The sequence below is a fragment of the Anser cygnoides genome, chromosome 3, assembly GCF_040182565.1.
Source record: "Anser cygnoides isolate HZ-2024a breed goose chromosome 3, Taihu_goose_T2T_genome, whole genome shotgun sequence".
NCBI lineage: Eukaryota > Metazoa > Chordata > Aves > Anseriformes > Anatidae > Anser > Anser cygnoides.
The window spans coordinates 7827615-7854934 of NC_089875.1; the positions used below are offsets into that span (position 1 = coordinate 7827615).

Sequence of the window (27320 nt, forward strand, 5' to 3'; positions counted from 1 at the left end):
GAAAATGAAGATTTATTTATTTTAATACTTCTATCCAAATGTAACAGGTAACATGAAAGGATAATTATAGGCTCTGTCAGAGAGGGGTTGCGGATGCTGTGATCTGGCAGACACACTAAGCTCCTTAGGAGACGAGCTCTTGAAGTTTACAGACTATGCTGGGCAAAGACATAGGCAATTCCGTACAAAGGGATTTTACAGAAAAATGTGGAAACTACGAGTGAGGGGAGACATGTTTAAATTTCAGGTAACTGAGAGTTATCAGGGTTTGGATAATTGAAGTTCCAATGTATATTTGCCTACACTGTCGCTCACCTTTGAGCCCTACCTAGGCATCTTGACATTTATGTAGTCTGAAATCCTGAAAGCTCTGAGTTTAGACAACTAAATTGTTGCTTGTCAATTTAGTCTTGACTGAAAGACAGGTGTTTTGTTTCAGCGTAACACTCCTTTCAGACTCCTCTATTCCCAAGCTCAGATTACCGAGCTAGGGAACTACCAAAAATGAAATCACTTACAAGCAAGCAAAGACATTTACATACATCGAACAAAGGAATTCTTTGGGCAAAATAGGGATTTTTAATTATTGCTTGTTTTCTGTCATATGGGATTCCCAGCTCTAGCTCTCTGGTGGGAGCTGGAGGAGCTTGGAGGCTTTGAAGGTTCCTACATTTTTGGTAATGTGGAAGATGCTTTACTGGGCTACTGCTGCACAGTTTTACAAGCTTGTTCTGCTGAATTAACTGGCTTTCTGAACAAAACCCTGAACAAAAGTACAGCTGAGAAACTCAACCAGAATTTTCCAGAAATGTAATTCTGGAAGTAGGCACACAAATAAGCCCTCTGTGCACACAGCAGCCAAATGCCAACAGTGCAAATGAGGAGTATCTGTTATTACACAATGTCTCCATCCTACCTTTACCTATAATTCAAAATGGATCATTATTACTGGGATTCATTATTATCTAGAGTGAGTGTGTGGGATCCTTTCCACTAAAAAACAAGTTCACTCTCGGCACAACTCTACACAGGCAACTTGCATAGTTCAAGAGCTGCACATTCTGATGGTGCCATTGGGATCCCACATTTGACTCTAGCTACAGTTTTGTACTGTTAATGCAACAAAAAGCAAATTGGGGACTCCAGAAAACAGCTCAGGCAGAACACAGCACCATCCAGCTGACCCCAGATTTAGCCTACCTTTGAGATCCCGCTGCCCGTGAGCAGCAGATAAGTTCATTACCATGAAGTGCCTTGCTGCACAAAGCAGTAGCAAGTGAGACCTGAGTAGCAAGTGATGCCCTGACACGGCCCTGCCTACGTTCATGCCCTCTGATAATTCAGGTTTTCCTCCCGCGGTGCCTCTCCGTCTGGGGGCTGCTGCCCATACACCTCTGGCTTCTTGGCCTTCTGCCAGGGGTTGGACCTTAATTCCTTCATTTCTGCCATAACGTTTTTTTTGAAGGCAAGAGAATACAAGCCTCACCATGCTGACCTGCCAATAACCTCATCTCTGACCTGGAGGGATCGCGTGCACTTGCAGAGGTTAAGGGACTCGTTTAATTCAGAACCTTAAGCTGGATTTAACTGTAGCCCTAGAAGAAAAAAGCCCATGTTTTTATCTGGGAAGCCACATGGCTCCAGTTTCCTGATTGGTACTTGTGACATCCCAGTATTGGCAAACCACGGAGATATTAACTGTGTGCTCTATTTTCTGCCCTTAATTATGGCCAGCTAGTCTGATTTTTCTTTCTTTCTTTCCTTTTTTTTTTTTTTAAAGGATTTGAGTGACAAAGTGACTATGCATATCATTCCACATTTGAACTGTAAGACTTCAGCATTTCTACCTCTAGTGTGTAATTGGATCAGCTGCCAGTTACAGAAAGGAGCTGGGTGAGTATTAAGTGTGTGGAAAATGAAGAAGAGTCCAAGTGTGAAGGGGAGGAATAATTTGACAAAGCCTGCAGTGAGCTGTACGTGGTTTGCTCGTTCCAAAATGGAGTAGGTTTTGAAGCACATGAGGAAAAGCTGGCTTTGATTTATTAGCTTTGGTTCACAGAATGCTGGCCACAATCTTGGAGTGACTCAAGACGTACAGAAAGCCACAGTCCCTGCCCCAAGGAGCTTACAACACAAACACTACCATAACAAGGATGGCTGAATGCCAAACTGAAAAACAGTCTGCTTTCATCTGACTCGTTAAGGCTGGGCCTTGAACAACCTTGCAAGGCAGCGCACTAATCTACTGCCATGGACTTGGTGTCACAGCAGGACTGGGGCTTAGTGTATTTGGCATGGTGGTCTTCAAACCAATACACCCAGTGCTCTTTTGTAGGTTTCTGTTGAAGCATATGCCTACATTAATCTTGAATTTCTCAAAGAAAGGAATGAAACTAATGTAATCATGAAACATTTTGAAATCTACTGCAGAAACACCAAGTAAATCTCAGACCTTAAAAAAAGTGAGAAGTAGATGAGGGCTTTGTCCAGTTAAAAAGTGAGAGTGTTTCTCTAGAGACAAGAAAATTGCCTTGCCACTGAGTTCTTCCATTAACCACAGTTATGGCAGGATCACACAGACAGAAAGACAGTTCTTTACCCAGTTAGCGCTCAACCATTTATATCTTCATAAAATGCAAGCAAATCTCCTTAGATATGAATAGGCAGCTTGCAGGTTTCTGGTCAAAGGCTACCTGTGGGACACAAGAGCTGCATACTGAGTGGGCAGCCAGCACATCCTTCACTTTATGTTTCCAAGGAGCTCTAAGATGCAACTCAGGACAACACTCTGATCACGAGGTGACAAACACAGGGGGTAAGGAATGAGGACTGCAGCCTAAAATCGAAGACAAGGTCACAACAACCAGAGAAGCTCATGAAAGAAACAGAAGCAATGACAGTTACCTGGAGATCCACAGACAGTTGTCCCTCAGCTGTAGAAGTCTGTCATAAAATCCACCAAGCTGACCTGTAAGGAACAAACAAGAAACATTCATTAATGATACAAACATCCCTAAAACAAAGGATTACCAAAATATGCCAAGTGGACTGACTGCCGAGTGGAAGCCAGAATACATGTGATATTGTCAACAAGGTGGAGAGAGTAAAGAACAAGTGAACTCTGTTATCTCCCACCTCTGGGCTGCTCCGAGATACGCTTGGTGCTTTACTGTCCCTATGACAACCCTGATATTCTGGGATTTGGAAATTCTTCTGCTATGCCCTCAACAGCAGCCACGGATTGAGAGGAGCAATGTCCAAAAGGGCCCCTGGGTTATGGCCACAGAGTCATATCCTTTTTCACTGCTATAAAAGCTCTGCAGACAAGTCTGTCAGGCAAAAACAAAAGGAAAAAACAACAAACTCAAAATCATTTCTCTCTGACTCTCCATGGGGGGTAGGGCATTAAGCCAGAATGCCCTACCTCAAAGGAAGTCAAGATTGGATCAGAACGTCTCCGAGAGACAGAAAGGGAGAGATGGTGCGAGGAGGTAGCGTAAAGGTTTTATCAGCATGAGTTTGGGATGGCCACATTACTCATAGGTCACTGTGCTTTCCAGCTGACTAGCGACAGATGAAATAAGGAAGACAACGGCCTCCGGATTTCCAGGTAGCAGCTGCAGCCAAGGCCGCTATTTCAGCTGCACTTTGAGCCTGGGATCTGTATGGCATTGCTGGGAAAGGGGCTGACTGCATGTAAGAGGTAATGCCCCATGCAATCCCACCACCACCACCAGGCAAGCTCTAGAAGAATGTTGAGACAATTTGTATTGTTAGAGGGGGGACAACTTCAAATCCTATGCATTTGTTTTTGCCTACATTTTGCATGCCTCCAGCATCTCCCAGTACTGAACTAGAACAAGAACTTCAGAAATCCCCTGTGGATGCTGTGCGCTAGCAATGGGTCTTGCTGGTGACAGTCCGCAGCCACTGCAGCAAAAACCAAGCAGAGCTCTTCACGCCCCATGGCAGCAGACACGATACCGAGATTTTGTTATGTAATGAATAGAGAACAGATATTATTCACTTAGATTGAAGTGATGCCATTCTGCCAGGTGCTGCACAATGAGTGAACAGTTTATCAGAAAGTGCCATCCGATCAGATACACACACAGAGCCTGACAGCTGAGTGGAGAATAATATTGGCGTTTCTGACATTTCTCAAATTAGCAAGAGCTCATAATGAAGCTTTTGTAAGATGTCTCTTTCAAGGATTCTTTGGATACCTCTCTTGCCAGGAATGGATGCACAGGAGGTAACTGCCCTCCTTCTCTCTGCTTAATTCTCTCACCTCGTACTACGTTGCTTGTTTCCTGCACTCAGAGATCTCCTACTTGTGTCTGAACTCTCTGAATACTCTCTTCAGCTACACACAAGAAGCCAGAGGCCTTGGTAACCTTCTACCCCAGTAGTTCTTTTCCTGCAGTCAGGAAATTCTCTCTCTATCTCTCTCTCTTTTTTTTTTCTCCCTCTCTCTCTTTTTTTTTTTCTTTTATTGCAAAGAACTAGGGGAAATTCCCCTTCCAGTGTCTGGCTTTAGGCTGGGCTGTGATAGCAGTGATTGGTGACAGCAGGAGAAAAACAAAAAAAAAGTACCACTCACAACAGAAGTGTCTAATTTTGTATAAGGATTTATGTCAATATTTTGATAATCTAAGCAATTCCATACCCAAATTGATATTGAGATATCTAGACATCTATCAATATATACTTCAAGCAACTTCAGTAAGCTTCATCAGACGGCTGTGTGAATGCTTGTACATTTTTTTTTCACAAAGAACTCAAATGAGATAAATCTCTGAGACGTGATTTTCAGCAAATAGAAATGCATAAAGTTAATGTAATTCCTGGAATGCCAGTTTACACCTACAAAATACTTTCCCTGAGATACCTTGGCCCCCATGCCTCCTTCTCGCAAGCTGAGGGATCGGGTAGCAGAAGGGGGAAGGTTTCACTCCCTGCCTCCAGCTCTCTTCAGTGACTTGAGCTTGCACAAGGAACTGGAGGCTGTGGTCATCTTCTGCCCCAGCATTTTTTTTTCTTCATTTAGGAACCTGTCTTTTGCCTTTTTTTTTTTTTTTTTAAATATAACAAACAAGGGAGTTCCCCCTTCCTTTGTCCAGCCTTGAGACAGAAGCCTGATCTGAGTTTTTAGCTAAAAAATATGAAAAGTCATCAGAGGGCTCCCAGGCTCCAGCAGGACAGGAGGGAGCTGGCTGCACAGGGATGCTCTCGCTGTTCGCCAGCACCCTCCTGCGCCCTGCACTGCTGCTCAGGCGCTCAGGCAGCGCGAGGAGCTCAGGCCATCAAGCTGTGGTGCTGTGCCTCGCAGCACGGCTCTGTCACTCCGTGCGCACGGCTTGTGTCATGCTGCTTACCGAGTGTGACAGAGCGGAGGAGAGAGACAGCATGGGAGGGAGGGGACGGGGCCGGCCCCAGCGCCGCTGGGAAAGCATCACCAGAGGTATCGGTCTCTGCAGGGCAGGGGAAACAGCTGAGGGCTGCAGCAAGGGATTAGAGAGAAACAGTACGTGGCTCCTCGAATATATTTTGCCGGGATACAGGAAAAAGAAAAAAGTATGAGACAGACAAACAAGAGACATAACTGTATTAGGGAAGAAGGGGGAAAAGGCACTGAAAATATAGTAATAAAGGAAGCCCATCAGTAGCAACAACTCAAGTAGAAAAGAGGGCCGATGGATAGCTGTGCTAGAATGAAGGAGGATAAACCAAGCCTTTTCAAAGCATTAAAAAAGAAAAATGCATTAAAAATACTAGTGAGAAAAAAAAAGCCAGAGAAAAAATAAAAAAGAGAGAGAGGATTTCTGTGAGCACAAGAAGAGAGGTCAGTACCCTGTGGTCATTTTCTAAGAAAGGGGGAAGCAGAAGTGAAGGAAAAAAACTAACTACAAAAGACTGCTTATAAACAAACGAGACATTGATTGTTGCTCTGTAATTTTTCTGAAAGTTTGCTATTAGCATATCTCCGATGATAAATGCCTTAATATGATGCCAGCTTCTGTAGGCAGAACTGCACAAATGCAGCAAATCGGTTCTGCCAGGCAGACAATGAAGTAACAGCAAATCCCTTCCCTCGTGCCACACGGCACCGCTGTGGTCCATGTGTGTCCTCTCTCCAGCACACCCCCTTGGAAAAAGCACAGGGCAGGGCGGTAGAGCAGGAGGACCTTTAGCGACACAGAGCTATGTGGCAGACACATACACAAACACAGACAGAGCTATGCTGGGCATGCAGAGCTCAAGTCAGACGACAGCTACACAGGTCAGCTTCTGACCAAGGCTCCTCAGTCTGCATCCGGCCCCAGTTACTCTTTTTTGTCACTTGGGAAACAATTTGCCTAGGCAGAAAACCGACCTGTGGATCATCCCTGCCAAAAGCACCAAAACTGCAGCTTGCCAAGGGTCTCCTCTGAATGGCAATGGCGTCTGTAACAAGACTGGGGGGGTAGGAGGAGCTTCAGGATCTGTTTGGTCTCCAAGTGAGCCCAAGCCAGTGCCCTGGGACAATGGCAACCTCCCACCATTCATTAATCCCACTAAGCCCGTGCCTCAGATCACCACTGACATGCAGGGTGATGGGGAGCCATGGCAGGGATGTGCAGGCCCAGCTCCGTGGAAGACGAGCAGGTGAGAACTGGGCAAAGCCCAAACGCAGGCTTCATTTTGCAGGCAGCAGCCAGGCCTTGCCCCTAGCTCCAGAGGGACGGAGCAGATGCCCTGCTCTGTGGGAGGGAAGCAATTCCAGTCCTGAGACTTAAGCCAAAACAATTTTGGTATGTAACCCCCTGCTTTGAATGACAGGAGGGACCATTTTCCACAGTGGCCTAATTTAAAAAGCAAAAATACATGGGTGATGGGGTTACAAGTTGTGTCTACTGACATGTTATCGAGCAGAGGAATAAAAGGAAACAGTCCTTAGGCATTACGCTGTGTACAGGCAAAATGCTTTTCTCACTTCCAGCCCACCAGTGGGGTTGTAGGATTGCCATCCATCACTTCAAAGGCAATAATCTGCCTATTGATCAGGGCCCCATTCTGGAAGGGACGGATTCAGAAGGACACTGGTGACCCTGAGAGTTGATTCTCTTGCAACAAAAGAGCCACGTGTAGTCCTCAGTGTATCAGTAAAATCCAGTTAGCTTCTGTGGTATCCCACCAACACAAGTGAGATGAGAGTCTGGCCCAAGATCCTCAAATCTGCAAACTGTCTTACTGTGCTGCTTCAGAGGCTGCTCAGGTAACACCCAGATCCTGCAGACTCTACCCCGACTTAACTCAGTGACTGTAATGGAAGTATTACCTTAATTTACGATGGCATCTTCACTAAGAGTGCTTCTGCACACATCTTATTTGCTAAAATAACAGATTTTGGTTAGGGCTTCTGCTTTGTTTTTGTTTTCCTGAGGGATAGGAAAGAAGATGTAGTTAAATGTTTTAACTAGAAAAAAAATCCCCATCCTCTTTCTAAAACCCCCAGCGCAGAGACACAGAACAGCCTTCTTTTGTCCCCCCAAGCCCCTTGCTCCATGCACCACACCGTTTCCACCCTTGCTTTAAGATTAGCTGTCGATATGAAGATTGACTGTGCTCTCCTTTAGGCCACACATTCTTTGGATTTGGTTATTATATCAAGGTGCATTCATGCTTCTAAATGGGCAGCTGTACTGTAAATGGAACACAAAGGAGCAAAATTCAGTCTGTTCCAGTGCGGGTCCAAAGCCCAGGGACTCGGCTGTGATGCTGTAGTCTTTTGTTTCAAATGCAGATAGATAAACTACAGCCTTTTTTCCATGATGGTTATAATGCAGAATATGAAAAACTCTTGGGATGTTTTAAGCTGCAGGGTATTCTCCCAGAGTTCTGTCCAAGAATAATCTAGTAAAAATGTGGACAGAGAACCATCGACCTCTGCTTTCCCCCGAACATATGCAGCTCTGATCAGTCTGGTATTTCAAGAAAAACAAGGTCCTGAACCCTAATCCTCAGACACATAACAAAGCGCACTTCACAGCTGTGATGCACAGCTACTATCAGCTCCGAGGCCTGAGTGGGTCCCAAGACAATGCCTCCTTTATCACCCAGAGGACAAATATCTAGACAGCAATATTTTCTGCTTGAATGCTTCAAGCATCTCTCGCAACTCCTGACTGAAAGAGAAAACTGAGCTGAGAGTGTTTGCTGAGTGATTATTTTAATTTACTACTTGATGTAAATCTAAATGAACTGACATCCAGCTTGAGATGGACAGAAAACAATCATTGTGAAAAAAGAAAGAAGGCTAATATTACAATATCATTTGAGTAGCGCAGGTTTAGGCAACTTTAGCAGCGGCAATGTAATAGATAGTGAGGCCGGGTTTGCATTTCCTTTTCTTCACTCAATTACCATAATAAGTTCTGTAATTTTAGGGCTGTTTATTTATCAGGCGACAATAACAAAGACACTGAGAACACGGTGTCTGAATGCAACGCTACAAAGCATCGCAGTGCAAGCCCTCGCAAGCAGAAGGAGTGCCGGTGCTCCCACACCTGCTTACCCGAGCGTGTGTGTGTACACGTGTGTGCTCAGAAGCAACGTTATTCCCCTCCCTGTTAATTGTTAAAATGTCACACATCTTGCATTTGGCTTGAGGGAGAGTGAGGGAATGGGGTAATGAAAGGAAGAAAACTTCCTGGGGAAGTTCTCCAGTGCTTTCAAAACCTGTCAAGTCACTCTGCCGAGCTTTCTCGTATGAACAATAGATTTGGGACCTGGCCTGCCTGCACCAGGGAGTCTGTCACTGCTGCTCTCTGAGCTGGGCTTCCAACGTTTGATGGCTGTGCGGTGTCACAGAACAGCTGGAGGAGAGGCGCCCTGGCTGCGTGCATGAGACGGAGAAAAAAGCCAAACAAACAAAAAGCAAAAGCAGAGATTTCTTTGTGAGGCAGACACACACATCCGGGCTCTGCTGGAGCGAGACAGGTCACCTTGCAGCATGGCCTGCAGGGCCTTACACCACGAGAAACAGCTATTACTGCCCCACAGACCCCTCTCACTCCCAGACGAGGGCCATGTAGAAGGTGCACCCCACATGGTGCAACCTCCCAGTGTGCGTTCTCCCTCCGGTGGGGCTCAGCAGTGGGTCTGCCACCTCCTGCAGCTCCCAAAGGCAATTCTCCAGCAGGAGCCCACCTCCCTGGTGCCCTCCAGGCAGGGCACGCCATCGTGGCACCACCAGCCCATTGCTGGTTTTAGGGGAGTTTGTGTTTGGAGGACTAATCCACATGCATAGCTTCTTGCACACTGCCTTAAAAGTACGTACCTAATTTGAGACAAAGCTCAAAGGGTAACGTTCCATTTTGCATGTACCAAAGATCAATGGAAAAGCTTATAATTGAATAAGGATAAAAGGAGTTGAGTAAAGATGAAACCTGATGGGTTTCTAAGAGTGCCATTCAACAGCCTAGAGGTTTGGGAAGAATCCCAAGCCCTCTTATTAACTGATTCGAACCACTACCTTAAAGAAATCTCTGCAGTTCCTTCTTAAATTCTACAGGAGACTCAAAAGCACATTGGAAATATTTTTACTCAGTACCATAAGATGTTTTTCATCAGAGTAACATGCCTCTTAACCCATAGCCATATATTCAATTAAATTGCATGGGCATATGTGTGTTTATTTACATAATGTGTAAATGTATAGCTGGGTATATATAAACAAAAGGCTTTCATAACACAGAGGAACACACATGGCGGTATAATTTGTGTATACGCACACTGTGTAACTGCAGCCGTTCATGTCAACACCATTCATCACCTGTATTCACCAAAATGGTGTCAGTACTGTTCTGCACGCTGCCTACAAGTTCACCACAATGATAATCTCCCTGCTCGATTAATTAAGGACAATTTAAATATTTTAAGTGAATTACATTAACATGACAAAACAGTAAAATTTGAATTGTGGAGCTGTGAAGAGAAAACCTGAGACAAAGTCCCTCTTTCAACACAGTCGCATAGAAAGATTTTACAAATCGACAGTATACATTATGCACAGCCCAACTGAGGACATTTTCTGTCAAGCACTTAACCAGAGACACAACAACGGCTCCAGTGTGAAAAAAGAAATATATGAGGGGACCGGACCTCACCAAGGGCAACCTTGACAAGCCCAAGCATGCACCTGGACCAGCATTTAAAATCTCTCTACCGTACAGAAGTTGTTCATCATGCAGTTCTGTCTACGTTATTGTGGGTTTGCAATGGACCTTCCTTAACTGCCCTTCTGTAAAAATATTATCAAACCTCCTAAAAAAAGTCTTTTGTAAGTGCCCCGGTTGAATATTGCTTCGATAAGAGGGTTACAAATACACGGCATGAAATCTTACAGATGAAAATTATTTTTTTGTTAGTTCGCTGGGGTTGCTTACAATGAATTTGAAATTTTACAGTCAGGATGTAGACAGCACTGAGATAACATTTTCCCTTCTAGGGACAAAATTCTGTAAGGAAGTTTTAAAGAAATGTAGCTTATATTTATAGCCTTACCATACAGCTACTACAGATCTAGCACTCTTTTCACTGATGAAGTGTCTGATTAACACATATCGTTATTGGGATTTGCAAATTAAAGGCTGGATCTTGCAACACTTATGTGAGTCAGCCTTAATCACACGAGTAGTCCCCAGTAGGAGTAAATGTTGTGGGATCGGGCCCTTCTGAAATGAGCAAAGCTTCATTAGCCCCTTCATGTGATTTTATAAATATGCATGCTGTAATGGAGTGTGATGAGGTGGGTACACACCAACTCACGATACTCGGAGGAGTACTGCCAGAGATCTTGAAGGCATTTGGGACTCGCACATTATGGTAAAAATCAGGTTACGGTAAGATCGGTTGATGCCATACTAAAAATAATAGCAAGGAGAGAGTGACTTCTCTGTTTCCCTCTGAATACTCACTGATAATACAATAAAACACACTACAAATACTAGCACAGTAGGGTAGGCTAGTCACTTCTGTTGCTTCGCCCGTGCCAAGCACACCTACTCTCCGACTGGAAGAAGTTGCCAAATGGGGTCTGTACTCCTCAGCATCTGAGAAAAATACTATTGCAGTTGAGCTGTAAAAAATATCACCCTGACACTGCACCGTACGCTCATGTGGATTGTGGAGACACCCGAGACAGCTGCAAATGAGCTTCTCAGCAGGGCAAATGAGCCCCCTGCAGCTCCGGACCACCTCGCCGGGCTGCTTTTGCCACCCGAGCTTGTGCAGGTGCCTCGGCGGTGCAGCACACGGTGCAGCACAGATCTGCCTGCGGGAGACCTGGGAGAGCAGCTCCTAGCGCCCGCCCCGTGCCAGGCTCAGCGAGGCTCAGCCAGTGATGCCATGCGGGGCTACTGGGAGACAATTCCTACATCACAAAGAGTGAGCTGGAAATGCCTGAAAACCAAAGGAATCGGTGAATTCTTCACGGCAGCTTTCATTTCAGGACCCTCGTCGCAGGAAGGTGGGCAATGAGCACCCCTCCCCACTAGAAGGGGCACTGCTTGCCCAGAAGAATTTATTCTGGGGTGCCAGCCCTTTAATCTACAGACCACACAGCATTTCCTGCTGGTAATTCTTAGCTGTAATTATAAAAACTATTGCAATTAGGCTATTCTAATCATTAAAATGTATTTCACTTTAAAGATTTAAGAGCAACTTTTTTTTATGAAAAAGAACACATAAAAACACTGAGATCCTTTGAATTCCTTCTCGTGCCACAGAATCTGAGCACAATTTATCTAGATAAGTTTTAATTATAGCCTTCTCAGAAAGACAGTGCTCTGTATAAATAAAAAGAAATATAATTGATAAATGTAGTCAGATGGTACCAGGTTGTTTAAATAGACCATTAAGCTCAAAATGTCTAAAGTTAAATTAGATTGTATTCTCTTTCACCTAGGGCTTTTGTAAGGCACAACCGGCATGTATAGTCTTGTCCACATTAATTTTTACTGCCACGGTCAAAAAGCAGCATAAGTCTGAAGCTTGTGTAGAATTTTCTGTCTTTATTTGACGTGATCATAGTAGATGAATTAGCTCCCTTGGTGCAGAGAGTGAAAGAAGGTTAGTTGAGGGAAATAAGGAATTTTCAGAGGAAAGAAAAAGTTTGAGGGAAACATATGGTTTAAATGCTCTAGCCTATTTCAGATCAAGCTGAGAGAGTTGAGATCTGTTGGTTCAGAGATCCAGTTCACTGCACATTCCTACTGTGCCTGCCTACTAATTGCATCCCATGTTTGTCAATCAAATATTTGCAATTAACAAAAATATTCCCTTAAGAGACATATAACAGAGGCTGCTAAGGATCCATTGCTTTGCTATTAGAGTTAGCTCCAGAAAAAAAAAAAAAAAAGGTCTTTAAAAATATCTGCTGATGATGACACTGCCAGACACTTCCAGTCAAAACATTAACAAGCAGAATAGGTGGCATGGGGGCTTTTCAAAGGGATTTTTTTCAAAGAAGAAAAACTTTGATCTTAGTGTTTCTGACCCATCCTCCACCTCTGATTCTTCAATCTACAAGTACATATAGTGGTTTAATTTCACTCAGTGCATAACTTGCCTAGGGATAAAAGTTGATCTAGATTTTTTTTTATTTAACTCCAATTTAACTGATGCTCTAAAGCTGCCCTATCACTGCATAATGCACACTCACACAGGGTTTCTAAGCAGAAACTGAAGAAAGCAGACTAGAATAATAAGAAATGCACAAGGTTCAGAGGAAACATTAATTTGTAAATAGGTAGAAATGCCAGTAATTTGTTGGGAATTGAAGACATTCTGTATGCAACAGTGAAGCTTAGCAGCTGTGCACTGCTGTTTTATAAATCAATATTACATCTGAAGGTGGTGTTTGAATGCTTGTATCATTGTGGTTTGAGTCAAACAAAGTTCTGTGATAAGAAATGATCAAACAAAACAAACAAAATCCCTTCCCTGTCTCTTCGGATAAAGTCCAAACATAATTCCACAAGAGGGATAGAGCATTCAAATCATCCACTTTTTTATAATTGCATAAACCCCTCAGTCACAGGAAGATGATTGGATTGGTGATGGACTATTGTATTCTCAAAGACATGGATCATGCCAATGGAGAGCTCCTGCAAAATGATAATAGTGTGCGCGCTTTCTGCATGACCTAAGTGGTGAGCTTTAAACCCCATCCAAGCCAAAATGCAGCGGTCTGGTGTGAACATGACTGGGACCAGGGGACTCCAGCCTTCCACTTCCACCTCTAAAACTAATTCCTTCAGTGCCATGAGCAACCACTTAGCCTCATTGCTGCAGTTTCTCTGTCTAAATACAGAGGATAATATATAGCCAGCTGAAGAAAAGAGCTCGGGCTTAGGCCAAGTCTACCCAAGGAAAAATTTGCCAGCACACCTCGGCAGGTACAGCTTGATTAGCAGATTTGCCTTGTGTCGACGCAGCCTGCACCTGTGAACAGAATATTTTCCCTGTCATCTACCAATTCCCCTGTGCTAAATGAAGCAGAATCCCAGCAATGTTAGTGCTTTTCCCAATCCCAATCAAAAGTAATACAAAATACCGTATGCCCTCATGAGTGACATTGTTTCATTTTCTCAATGGCTGTACATAAGCATGACGTGTTCTGAAGATATAAAAGGGCTGCCTTTCCTTGCCATTAAATAAAAAAAAAATCTTTATAAAACATTCCCTTAATTTTCCCAAGTACTTGGGGGTGCAGTATTTGCAGAGAATGCTAAAACAGAATTTCTCCTAACCCACCACCGCCAGTTTCTGGAAGCTCAGGAAAGAGAGGGAGTTGGGAGAGCGGTGTCTGCAAAGAAATATCCTGAGAGACATCTGCTGGCCACTTTTACCATGCTGAGCTCCACTCGCTGCCTGCAGAGCATGCAAGTTCAACATTGGACTTTCTGAGTCAAGGGGCAACTTGACTTACTCCGAAAGGAAACGAGTTCATCACTGCAACTGCCACGGTGCAGGCTGCGGAGAAGCAGGATAGCTGAGCAGCATCCCACACCAAGCTGGTGGGCACGTCTCCAGCCCAGTGACCAGCGACAGACTTCCCTGCCACCGCTGAATAAACAGGCTCTGAAGCTTGGCATTTGCATCCTGCAGCTGCCTGTGTCCCCCTCTGCGTGGCCACTCACGTTGGCTTCGCAACCGTGGCAGATAAAGGAGGATGGCAAAGCTGGGCAGCACAGATAGCGGCGAAAAGGAGACAGCCTAACTAGCTTTGAAATGGCTGGTGTTGGGGAGATTTGAAATTGCAGGCTTGCATCGAAAAGCCCCATTTGTAAACACTCAGCTCTCATTTTGCAGGGGGTTGTCAGATTACAGAATTTTATCATCAAGTTTGAGGTGGGAAAAGAAGAGGAGGAGATGAAGGAGGAGGGTATTTTTGTTCCTGTCCTTCATTTCCTGATAAGAAGACACTTTTGATCCAAGAGATTTTTTTTCTTTCTTCCTCCTCCCCCCCCACCCCCCCTTTATTTTTATTTTTATTTTTATTTTTATTTTTATTTTTATTTTTATTTTTATTTTTATTTTTATTTTTATTTTTATTTTTATTTTTATTTTTATTTTTATTTTTATTTATTTTTATTTTTTAATCTGGTAGCATAAATTTGTTTCACAAGATGCAGGTGTTTGAAATATTTAAGAAGTTCTCTGGTTTTGTATTCCTAGCCTCATTGATGAGAAAGCTTACGCATCATGACATGGTGAGTTGAAGCAATGATTAAAAGGCTATTGCATATGCTCTTCCCAGCTGAGTTGCTGTTCTCGTTGTTGTTTTTAGAGCACAGAGACAGTGTCTGCAACAGCTGCTAATAAGCTCTTATGCGACTCTGCTAACATCGTGATCTGATCACCCCACAAGTGCAGAGTGGGAGTTGAAGAACCTGGTCTCAGCAATTTGACAAAAACATCCTGACATATTTCAGCTACTGTGGAAAGTTTGTGACACTGCGAGGAAACTAAACTGTGTGCGGAAGGTTGAATAGGAACGTGGGGCTTGTGTTTGTGTGCACATGAGATTTAAAGCCATGGGCAAAGCAGGCACATGTGTGTTTTCAAAGGCACAAATGGGAATCAGACACACAACTTCCACCAGCTTTCAGTGGAAGAACTACCCTTTGTGCCTTTGAAATTCTCCCCCTTTATTTACCATACTTCAGCAAGAAACAATGCCAAATGACTACGAATGTTTTAAAATATATCGTAGCTGGAGAGATGCTGCTTTAGAATGCTAATCTGGAGGCACAGGATGAAATCACACCAGGACACTGATCTTTTTATTTCATGGATGTCCCAAGAAATCAACTTTTAATACCTCTTGCTCAGAGCTTCACATTTAGAGTGATCTAAAATTATAGCTTGAACTGACAATGGAATAATTAGCACAAGAAGACTAAATGCCCAATCTATTATAGCACATGGGCTCAATGGAGATTAAAATGGTGTGGATCAGAAGTACACTCCAGCTTTCAGGAACTCCACATCATTTTTCCACTCTTTTCCACCTTTAATGCAGTTTTTGCAAAATTAACTGTGGTACCATAGCTGGTCCTTAGCAATTGATTCATTTGCCTCCATAAATACCTTTCTGCTTCTAAGCAGACATTAGGCTGCAGAAGACAGAAGTGTGAGCCTAACAGCCAATAGCACAAGCAGAAAATACATCTTTTTTTTGGCCACTTTCGGTTTTGGGAACAGCGATGCAAATACTTCGGTTTGTAAACAATGGTTAAAGGCACAAAACAGACAGCTTAAGGTGAGCGCAGTTAAAGACCAGTTGAGGAACTGGTATTGGTCTACACTGTAGGATACAACTAACTGTTATTACTTCCAGGGCAAAGTGACTGGTGCTGGAGGGGTGGGTTATTATGTCTTAATGACTAACCCATGGGTTTCTCCCACGTAAAACCAAAATGCTTTGTTTCACTGGTAGAAGAGAAAAGAGGTTGATTCGTTTTAGATCAAGCAGATGAACCTGAACCCATGTGTGCACGTTGTGCAGAACCTGTTCAACTGCACAGGACACTTGCAGTCCTTGCATGACTTTTGTCTCCTACTTTTGGTAAATAAAATGGTAACTGCTCACTTCTTGTGTTAACAGTGTCATGCTGTCTGTGCAGGACGACTGTGAGCAAACAGTCTGAAGATGTTTTAGCAGTGCATATAGCTGCATATATTTTCCATAAATAGGAGTTTATTCTTTGGCAGACAAGCTAGCCTCTGAGTTGCAAAAACACATGGAATATAGTAAGAGCCGGGAAAAAGAAAACCAAGCAGAGAGACAATCTGTGATGCAGGAGAAATAAATAGACATCGAAAAGAAAGGGAGAGAGAAGAATGGGGGAAAAAGCTAAAAAGCAAAGGTGAAATAGAAAGAGGAAGAGATGGTAAGAGAAAAGGAGAAGTTCAGAAAAATACTGAAAACAACTTTTGTATGACAAAAATAAAAGGGTAAAAAGCAGAAGAGAAATCAGAAAACATTTTAACTATTTTTGAATTTGCTGCCACGGTGCGGTGCCAACGGTGCGGTGGGGGTCCTGCTCCAGCTGCCTCAGCCCTTATCCTGTGTCAAGTAGACTAGCAGCGCTTGATCAGCAATGGGGAATAGTGGTGACTCTTTTTTGTTAGTAATTGACGGGAAGTGCTGTTTGCCATTGTGTCAGTTCAGCACATCACCGACAGGCAGGCTGGCATCAGTGCCGGTGATAGAAACTCTGCGGAAAGGGTCTTGCTGTGAGCAGGGAAGAGTCAGCGACTCAATACAAATCTCTGAGGCTTGTTAGCAAGAGATCTAGGAGACAGCTTTTGCAGGCTTCTGGTACTACAGAGCAGTGGTTTATATGGCAGCTCTGAAGCCCCGTGCAACCACTCCCAAGTGCTGCAACAGACCCTGATGGTTTCCGCACGGCGGATGACTTGTTGAATGCAAACACTTTGTGAACACTTCACTGTGTGGCTCCTCTGTGTTCCTCAGTTGTGGAAACGGCACAAACCCAGCAGCACCCTTTTGCAGACCACACTGCAACATGAAGCTCTGGAGACCCAAGTGCCTTTTTATCCAACTGTCTTAAAAAACAGTTGCTTCCCAAGGCAATGAGACCAAATACTTTTTTTTATTTTTAATTAACCCTCCTTCAGAGTAACTGAAACTGACCTATTCATAAGTACCACTGCTGTTTTTTTTTTTTTTCAAAGATGTAGAAGCAAAAAACTAAAAATAAAAACAAAAGTTTTAAAAGAGAGATGACAGCCAAACCATGATGCTCAGGGAGATCAGCAACCATAAAGGGCAAATGTAGGTCTTTGCTTAGGGGAAAAGGAAATTCTTGACCATTACAAAGCGCCTAAAGCAGTGACAATATGGACTGGCTCTACCAATTCAAAGAGATGTAGCAATAAATAAATAAAGACAGGGAAAAAAATGGTCATAATTTTTGAGGGCTTTCTCTGATTTTAGAAAGTCCTGTTTAAGTGAGAAGAGATGAAAATGGCAACTCTCGCTTGAAAACAAAACCCTGAGCTCAACACCAAAGACCATCATGATCCCACTCTTCTGCCCGGCAGAGATGAACTCAGCATTAATTGATTTAGGACACACCTTTCTGAAGCTTGGTTATTCCCTTGGGCAACAACTTTACCTCACATTAATTTACAGCTCAACAGCAATTTTATGGATACTTGAACTTTTATTACTCTATAACCTATACATCCAGAGTTAAGCAGATTTTGCTAGCAGGATAAATGATCACTTAGCTGTAAAACGAGTCATCGGAATCGCCTTTCCACTACCCTACAGGCCAGACGGTAAGCGGCCAGTTCCCCTGACCGGTCAAGTCTCCTGTGCCCACGTTTGGGGCTGGGGGGACCCTGCCCCGTGGGCACCACCAACAGCCCAGCGGGTCCCAGTGCTCCCCACAGCACTGACCGTGACGCTGAGAGAGTCGGCAGCTTGTGGCACTCCTAGCAGCTAAAATTACCTTATCTTGTACCTTTGATTTTAAATAACCTGAAACAAAATGACTGGGGGGAGATATTTGATTTTGTTATTTCCATGAAGTCGTAAATTGCCCTCCACTTTTGGATTCCCTTAATGACTAATTATTTATTTTCAGAGCTCTGTATCTTACTGATACCCTTCCCCTACGGTGTGCTATCATCCTGCTCTCGGCTATTGCATCCGCATTGGTCACAGTGTCCCAGGCTACGTTAGCTTCTGGAATGTACCTTAATTCATGTTAAATACTGTCAGAGAAATCACACTATGGAAAGCAGAGCCACGCTAAAAATGATTACTATGGGTAAAATTATCAGTAGCTTATTATACTAGCATGGAATATTTATCCTACAATATTGATTTTATTACAGAAAAGTACTTTTACTATGTAACAGCTACTATAAAAACTGCTGCTTTGCACTGCTAGTTTAAAAATAGCATTAAAATATTTAAAATAAATGTGTGGCAAATTATTTTAGGACTGCACTAATGGCAAAATAAAATGCAGTAAAAAACGCCACTTTTCAAGAAAGAAAACAGAACAAAATATCAATATTGTCTTCGACAACATTTCGGTTTTAGATAAAATTCACCTTGAAATCTAGGCATCAATTTCTTTTAATAACATTTTTTTTTCAAATCTGCTAGTAACTTCACTGAAATCCAGTCTTTCTAAATCTGTACCACTTCAGAAAATGTAACTGAATGGAAAAAAAGTCTCTTTCTTCATCTTTAAATCCCATTTGCTGGGCACCAAAAATAATGCAATATGCACCTTGACTGAAAGTATGTGTCTGTGTGTGCACATGTCCTCCCCGTGGGATCCTTTTAAGAATGCCAGCTGCATACGTTCTGTCTGTACAAGATCACTTCTGTATGGAAGGGCCTGAAGATTTTCACTTGCAAGCTCTTTTAAAGAACTTGGGAGGTCTAGATGCAACAGTCAAAAGCAGGAAAGAGTTTGCACTTGAAGAAAATGGCTTTATGAAACCCTTCAAGTATTTAAGAATTAGAGCTATTAAATGCATGATCTATGACTTTTAAAGCTCTGATCTGCCTAATCTTTCTTCCATCCCTCTCCCCCAAAGGCATTAATAAAGCCCAAATTAAGCCATGCTAAATCCACATTTTCTATCTGAGTTTGATGTTTCAAAGGCTATGCAGTTCTACCTTTGTTTTGACATACAAAAATGTCACCTTTGCTTGGAAATGTGCATATTCGGCAATAAAAAGGGAAATAAAGACTTCCTGTAGACAACTTACATCGTAAGCTGTGTGCTACAGTCTGCCAGCAATCAACAGGGCAGATGTTAAACTCACCATCCCGTCTTAGAAGCTGTTCGTTCTTTAATCTAATTCCTTTCTTCCCCATGGGGCTTGCCTAAAACTGGAGGGCCACCATATCCATCAGCCACATTCTCTGAAAGGTATGATAACAAACTATCCTAGATTTGGAAGTACCCCAAATTGTCAAAAATAATTCTGTCTCTCAAGTAGCACCAGCTTTGGCTGTGCAGGCGGTGCATCATCAAGGGCTCCCTGCACTTTGCCTGTCATGGCAGCCCTGAGGTGCCTGTCCCCACCAGGTAGCTCTGCCCTCTGCCAGAACTGCTGCTCAGAATTGTGCCTTGATAAAAAGGCAAACTGCACAGGGAAATACTAATTTCTGCGTAACCAGCTGAATGCTCTTGGAAGAAACAGAGAGAAGAAACACAAGCCTTGCTTCAGAGATGACAGAGGAGCCGCAATCTTTAAGCTAAGTTCTTCTTTTGCTTCCTTTCAGACCCAAAGAATGACTTCTGTTCCTGAAACCTTTTTTTTTCTCTCTCTCTAGTTATTTTTGTTGATTTCTTAAATATTCTATTTTTCTTTACAACCCCTGCCATGATTATAGCCACAGAATATGAAGGCCAGAGCAGCATCTTACTATTCCCAACAAGATTACTATTAGAGAAGCATCTGAATATTTTGCAATCCTTTTTTTTTTTTTAACCTTCTACACACAGCTGGTGCCACTTCACCACCACTGCTTTTAGCTATTTCAACAGAAAGAAAAGATCATGAAATGGAGATTGTAGGGAGAGTCATTTCCAGGTGTGAATTCCCAGTGCCACCTTGGAAGAGAAGCCATCCAAGAAGCAAGAGGAACCATCCGACAGCAGATATAGATCCTGAGAGCTGACCCTTCCAGGGGGACGATTTTCACCTGAAGCTGGACACCCAAACCCGCTCTGCCCTCCCTGCCACACTGGATGCAGGGTCAGCTTCTGGAAGTCCACTTGAAGGGCGCAGCCCCAAACACTGCTGAACTGCACTGGAGAGTGTTAAATTGAATCTGGCCGGCCTGTGAATGGGAATTGGACATTTCTCCTCTTGCTATTAATTTATTCAGCAGAGGAAGGCATTTCATATACTGAGTTTTAGTGTCTGTTATTTGATGGTAATCGATTAATTTTTAACTATCTTTCAGCCCTCTGATGTTCTATAAATAGCCTAAGCTAATAGAGACATTTTTATACTAGGAATGCAGATCCTCCGTGAGGTTATTTGAAAGAAAAAAAGGAGTCTAGTATAGTATGTTTGTTCAATGTGTTATTAACTCAGAAAGGAAATTGAGCTATAGTGAACTATGTAGATCTGATTCTGACAGCTGCAAACAATTCATAGTGAAAATGACTCAGCCTAAATCACATTTTTTAATTTTTTTCTCCCCTACTTTCTTTCTCAGCCAGAAAAAGGGTTCGAAATGACCTTGAATTGAAAACCCTGGATCTGTCGTAGTGTTTTCATCCCTTACATCCCAAACTTCCTCACTGGTAAGCAAGTAGACAGGGAAAAACCCAAACAGCGAAACACCAGCCCTCTCCTCTTATTTCAATGTGAGCATCACGGATCCTGGAAAGGGAGGGGTAATGTGAATATAGATTCGACTCGCCCAGCAATTCCTTGTTAGAGCGCGCTCAGACCTTTGTCTCACTGCTGGGGTCCGAGGAGCTCAGGTGGGGGGAGCGCGTGGTGAGCACCCGAGGGAGCGGGGCCGCGGCTGTGGGCCGGGAGGCTCACATCATGTTCCTCACTTGAGAAACAGAGGCTTCACCCTCGGCAGGGTGAAGGCTGAACTTCTCCCAGCATAGATTTCAGCCATGTTCCTCCAACGGCTTGCAGAGTAACCCGATTCTCTGTTGCCTCTCCCTTCATCTCCTTGCACTTCTCTGACAATTTTTGGTGTAGCTTTTTGTTTTGCTTTAAATCCTTCCCAGACAGCACTGTGGGTGATGTAAGTTGCTCTTCAGAAATTCAGTTTGGAGGGATGGGACAGACACAAACCCTCAGTTGTGGCAGCAAACTCAGAAATATTAGTGGCCTTTTTTTTTTTTTTTAATTTACATTTTCCCTGTTAGCTCACCCTGAGATCCCAACGGCATGATTTACTAATTAATTACTATTATTAGCTAATGGCAGTGAAAACTGAAATTACTGCCTGCCTTAAGCATAACAAAATTGACAATAAATCTGTAGTCTGTGAATCACTTTCTTGTACAGGTCTGTTAACCAAACACAGAGTGACGGCTGGCTTGATGCTTTCCAGAAAACCACCCGGCACGCAGGAATGTGACATCTTCACATTGCAAAGAGAGGGGCAAGCCAGCTAGGGGGTGAGCACTGGTTGTAGAGGGACACCACCGTGTTTGAAAGGGCTTTTACCTCTTTCCTTGGCCAAAACCCATAGGTAGTGGTTTAATGCAAGGGCTCCTGTGCCGGGCCCTCAGCCACCACAGCGGGTACAGGTGGTGGGAGGTGGGGATGGGGCAGAGCCAGGCCCATGTGTAGTTCCCTCCCTGGCTACTCTGCAGACCAGCACCACCTCCTGATGGCACAGGAACCCTGCCCTGCATAAGCAGCTCCTTGTGTGCTCCTTGCCCTCCAAAAATTCCCCCAAACACATGCATGGTATTGCCCTGGTGCAGCCTGGGCCTGCCGTTACAGCTCTTGGTGAGAATTAAGCTGCAGAAGATGTCCACTCCGAGAGCAGGTGTACGAGGCTGTGCGTATACATGCGGATGCCTATATAACAATTATTCTCTCTCCCAGTCTGAAACAGTGGGTGGTCACCGATGTTAGACCAAAATCAATAGGTAGAGAAGGAACTGTTTACAAAAGCATGACAATGACTAGGTCACTCACTCAACAAGGAAGTTAGCATTGTTACAAGAAGAAAACATTCAGAAGAGGGCTATAATTTAGTGCCTAGATACCACAGTGACTGGGAACTGCATAGACAGATTAGGCAAAATTAAATTTGTTTAGACAGACAAAACGTAAGAGTCAGATCAAAGAAATCAGCTTCAAAACAGCATAGGGAATGCTCTCCCACCCTCAAAAAGTATACAAAAGAAAGCAAAAACAAGAAGCTGCCAGCCAAAATTACCAATGCAGTTCCATTTAACAAAAAATCAATATTACAATAAGATGCCAGTAATGAAAGAAAAACCACAGCAGTATCTCAATAAAGATTACAAATTACAAGATTATAAATGGAGAGCCACAGTCATTTTGGACAGACAAATATGACCACAGTACAACCGGAGGCCAAATGATGGCTTAGGAAAAATGCCTGCAGCTTTCAAGAAAGCCAATGGGAGAAGCAAACATGCATCTAAGGGCAGGATTTGGCTCTAGGACTTGCACATGAATAATTGTGGCAGTGAGATACAGAATATCCCAGAAATAAAAGACCTGCTCATTAGAAACCCATCTAGCCAAACCCATGGGGAGATACTTAGGTAAAATCTCTGCCATTTGTTATTTTCAAGAATCTGGTGCCTGTCTTGAGTTATTTTAAGGCACCAAAACTGTGTTAATAATAATTTATCTTTCCTCCAAAAATCTGTTAATTAATTTACAGGCATTTGATAAATGAGATTCCCAATGCTCCAAAACCTGCTCCCGTGGATGCCGGTGGTGAGGGTTCCTCACTGTGATAATGCAGTATCCGTCTCACCAAACAGACAGTGAAACAGGGCAAAACACATGGCTGGTTTTGGAAACAAGAGAAAACACAGCTAAGGAATATTGAAGCGACCAGCTCAAGGTCTTGCAATGAGCCAGAAATAAGGAGAGGAACACTGGACTTTCTAGTTTGTAATTTGCCCATTTAACCCTCAGCCCATCTCAGCTCTTTTGCAAAAGCTTATTTAAACAAGACAAGTAATACTGAGAAAAAAGCACCCATACTCTCATTCCAGCACAACCCTACCATCACATCACCATCTAAATAAAATGCAGAATCTGCCATATAGACCTGAAATTCCTTTCTGTTTGTGCGGTACCACCCAAGCCCATGCTTAAGAGATGTTTGTTCATCCTTGTCCTCTTTATCCATTAGACACCCAACAATAGCTTCACTGGACAGAGCACTATCAGCACTTTTGTTTCTAAATAGGCAAGTTGGAAAAACAAACAAACAAAAAACAAATAAACAAACAAACAAAAAGTAAACTATATTAGAGGCTCCAGGTAGATACTAAATGGTGTCATGAGAGTGTATGGTGTACAAGAATAAATTGAATATGTAGATAACGCATCCAGAGGGAGGCAGAAGTGCAGGTTATGCCATCAGGGCTGCACAGACTTCAGTATAGTTGGGGATATCTGCTAGAGCTGGGAAAAGCAGCTTTAGCAACAGATCACAAAGAATGTAGAGACTGAAGCCAATAAACTGCAAGAAAACTAAAATCAAAATGATAGGTGAAAGAAATGCATGTATCTGCATTGTGAGAAGTCCATTGAATTGAGCAAATGATACTCCTCCTAGGGGAATGATTCATTACCATATGGAAAAGACATAGCCTATGATAAAGGATGGGGAAAAATCACTGAACAGCAGAATCTACCTACAGAAATTGAAAAAGAACATTCTTGTTCAATCATGGCAAAAGTACTTCAAAATTCCAACAGGCCTGACTAACATAGATAGGGAGGGAAGTGAAAAAAGCATGCCGAAATACGTGATACTGTGCCCACAAGTAAGGGTGAAGGTCGAATCACAGAAAATTTAAAATGCACCGAGAAACAAGCAGCATCAGCAAGAGCAGTGCCAGAAACTAACATTTTATTCATCTCTACTTCAGGACCAAAAGGGGGGGAAAAAAGAAATAGTGGAAGCCCTCCTTTCTTCGGGGCCTTGTCTCCATGCCACTGACCTACTTCAAGCACTCTGCGTGGAGAAAGGAGGAGACACGCTAATGCTCAAGGAAAAGGTCTTATACCACAACAATATTGTACTACAACAGTGCACACAGTCTGGCTGTTTGGGGATTTACAAGCCAAGCACACAAATAGACAGTAATGAGTTACTCACCAGAGGCTGTCAGCAAAGTTGCTAATTAGTACAAATGGTAGTACGTTTTGTAATACTGTCCCCTGCTTTAGTGGGAACTGTTCCAAGACCACCTAACCTGTATCTCACTGGATGAAAAAACGCACTCGCCTTAGTCCAGAGTCACATTTCTGAGGATTTTAAAGTATGAGACAAAATTGGGGTTATCATGGAAACTCAGGTGCAAACTTAACAGCCAGAACAAACTGACTCGCCAGTGTAGTGCCTGATGAGACACCCCACATGCAGAAAATAATTACTCCTCACTCTCATCATGAAAGACCTGATCCACTGATGTCAACAGAAGCCCTTCAATTGAATTTTGTAAGAACTGGGCCAAGTCCCCAGATTGTGTGTGCTGCTGCTGCTATGGATAGCATCACACCTTGAGTTACAGAATCTACAAAACTTATCAAAACCTTCTGTCAACCAGCAATTTTAATACCTCCATTACACAGAATGGGCGGATAAAACTACCAGAAAAGGCAATTAAATGGGATGTGTTTTTAATATTCTACCTTCAAACAGAGAAACATTTTATCTTCTCAAAATTTCAGAGGATCATGGTAACAAACTGCTGACATATTAAAGCCATTATTAAGAAACACGATGCTGAAAGGAAAATAAGAAGAATTACTGATTGGTTATTACAGCTTAAATATTTTTCTTATTTAAGAGTTGCAACGAAGTTGCACTCCTGTTACCTCTGCCAATGAATGCACTGAACAAACAGTACATCAAATTTCAGTCAGGTTTTCTGGCACTACTTCCTTCAAAAAGAACCAGGTTTTAAAACTGGTTCACCGCCTAGCCATTGAGAATGTAAGACTTACTCTATTAAAATATGTCTTTCTATCAGAAGAAATATTTTCTGTAATATTTTCTACAGTAAAAAGCACGAGGAAATTAAACTAGATCAAAAATATTTAATATGTATTAAAAAAACAATTTAGACAAGAAAGGTCAGTAATTGAAAGGTGTGATACCTACAATTGGAGCCAAGTTACAGAAAGGGTTAGGCAATTATGGCCAAGTTAAACAACACACAATTAGGGTTAACCTGGCTCTGCTGGTGTATATAAACCCACACATGAGGACTGTGGGGGGCTAAGACAGTTTCAGCAGTGTCTTATTTACCTTGGCCATTTGCATGCCTAACCCTTTCGCAGACTGGCTCTGTTTGTAGACATCACACCTTTTCAACCATTCTTTACACTTGGCATCTAAATGTTTGCCCCAAACATCATATTTTGTTTAGAAAAAATAATTCTCCCGTGCAGGAGAACAGAAAAGATGTCCTTCTGCATCAGTGAACGCGTGAACTCCTGCATGTCACAAATTCAAACCTCATCACCACGCTCTTACAGAGGATGAGAGCTAGGAAACGAGGAGGAGACTTAACCACCTGGAGATCCCCACCAAACCCACCTGGACTGGCCATCATGAAAGACTGCTGCTGTGGGACGGTGGCCGGGGGACATGATGGTGGTGGCTGTGGACAGGAATGGATGATAGGGTTGGCAACAAAATGGCTATCAACATATTTTCCAGCAGCTCAGATGTTTTGCTAGAAGAAGAAGCTCAGAAAAAATGTTTTCTTTCTACCAGAAATGTATCTACCTTGTCAAAAATGACTACATTTCAGTTCACCCCTCTCCAAGAAAATGGGTGTATTTTGTACAGGGGTGTCCTGTCCTATGACGTCTCACTACCACATTACTTCCCAGTTCTCTTCCACCAGCTCTGCGTCCCTGACAGAGCACACGCCATGCCGTGCCCTCCCCCGGCCCTCCAGAAGGGGATTTCACAAGTGCCTGGCCAGACACCTCCCTCGGCAGCTTGGAAGAGCCCCAGCACCTTCGCAAAGCCTGGCTGTGGGGTCAGGGTCTGAAACCTGCCCGGAGAGAAGAGCGAAGCACCAAGTTCCTTGTAGTAACCAGCAGTAACAGGTTGGGGTTTTTATTTTCCTTCCCCCGTTCAGTGATTTCAGTGCAACTCAAGCTCCTAAAACGCTTTTGTGGATCCAGGCCAAAACATATTCAGTAATAGATAGTGAAACAAATTATTTCATGTGCCAGTTCTGTAGGTTAATTCGCATAAGTGAGAAAACTGTTCTGATTGAAGGGCGGAGTGATTTTTAAAAAATTGATTCATACAGAAGTGTTAGCAGCCTTTTGCTTATACCCACAATTGGTGAACAGAATAGACTGAGTGGAAATGTTATTTCCAACTTCTCTGGTGTAAATAAAACCTCCTCTCTCTGACTCACGCTGTGAGTCATTTTTGTCTGTACGTATTTATGTCGAGGGGGGCTATAACTTTGTGCTCTGAGCATTCTTCTGGTGGAGAGCTTTTCCTGCCTCTGATTCTCTGCTGCTCTTGGTTTTTTTTGTGGACTTTTAAAATTTTTATCGCCCGTGATCTCCCTCTTGTTTACTGTAACCTCATCCCACTTGTTCAGCTTGCTGGCATGAGCAAAAAAAGACATGAAGTTATATAGCGGTTACAGTGTTGGCACGTTATAGGGAATTATACACGAAATGATAAAATAAGCATGAAAGGCTGCATTAAAGCAGCAACACCTAGGCAAATTTACACCTAGTGTGTACAATAACTGTAGGGCATCTTCAATTACTTCAGCTGAAGATGTCTGAACATTCCTTTTTTAAGGACCTTTCTGTTCACAGTTTTTTACCAAATCATCATAATTTACACGTAGAACGGCTGGTCCCAGCCAATGTGTAAAGGCAAAAGCCTGCTTAGCCCTCGCAGTAGGGAAAGGAATGGAAACTAAACCCAGCCACATCCCCCGTGCACATCTGTATGTTTCTCTATTTTTAGCCTTCCTTCCGAGAGTCCTGCAAGACAAAGTGAGATGTGACATATTGATGG

General features: G+C 43.0%; 1 long non-coding RNA gene across 1 annotated transcript in view; it reads right to left on the reverse strand.

Annotated features, from left to right (window-relative positions):
* LOC106036626 (uncharacterized) overlaps positions 1-27320 on the reverse strand; it is a 505620-nt gene that overhangs the window by 13530 nt on the left and 464770 nt on the right. Inside the window, exon 9 of the long non-coding RNA XR_010830024.1 lies at positions 2905-2968. This is a non-coding gene — a long non-coding RNA (uncharacterized lncRNA). The remainder of the gene's footprint in view (positions 1-2904; positions 2969-27320) is intronic.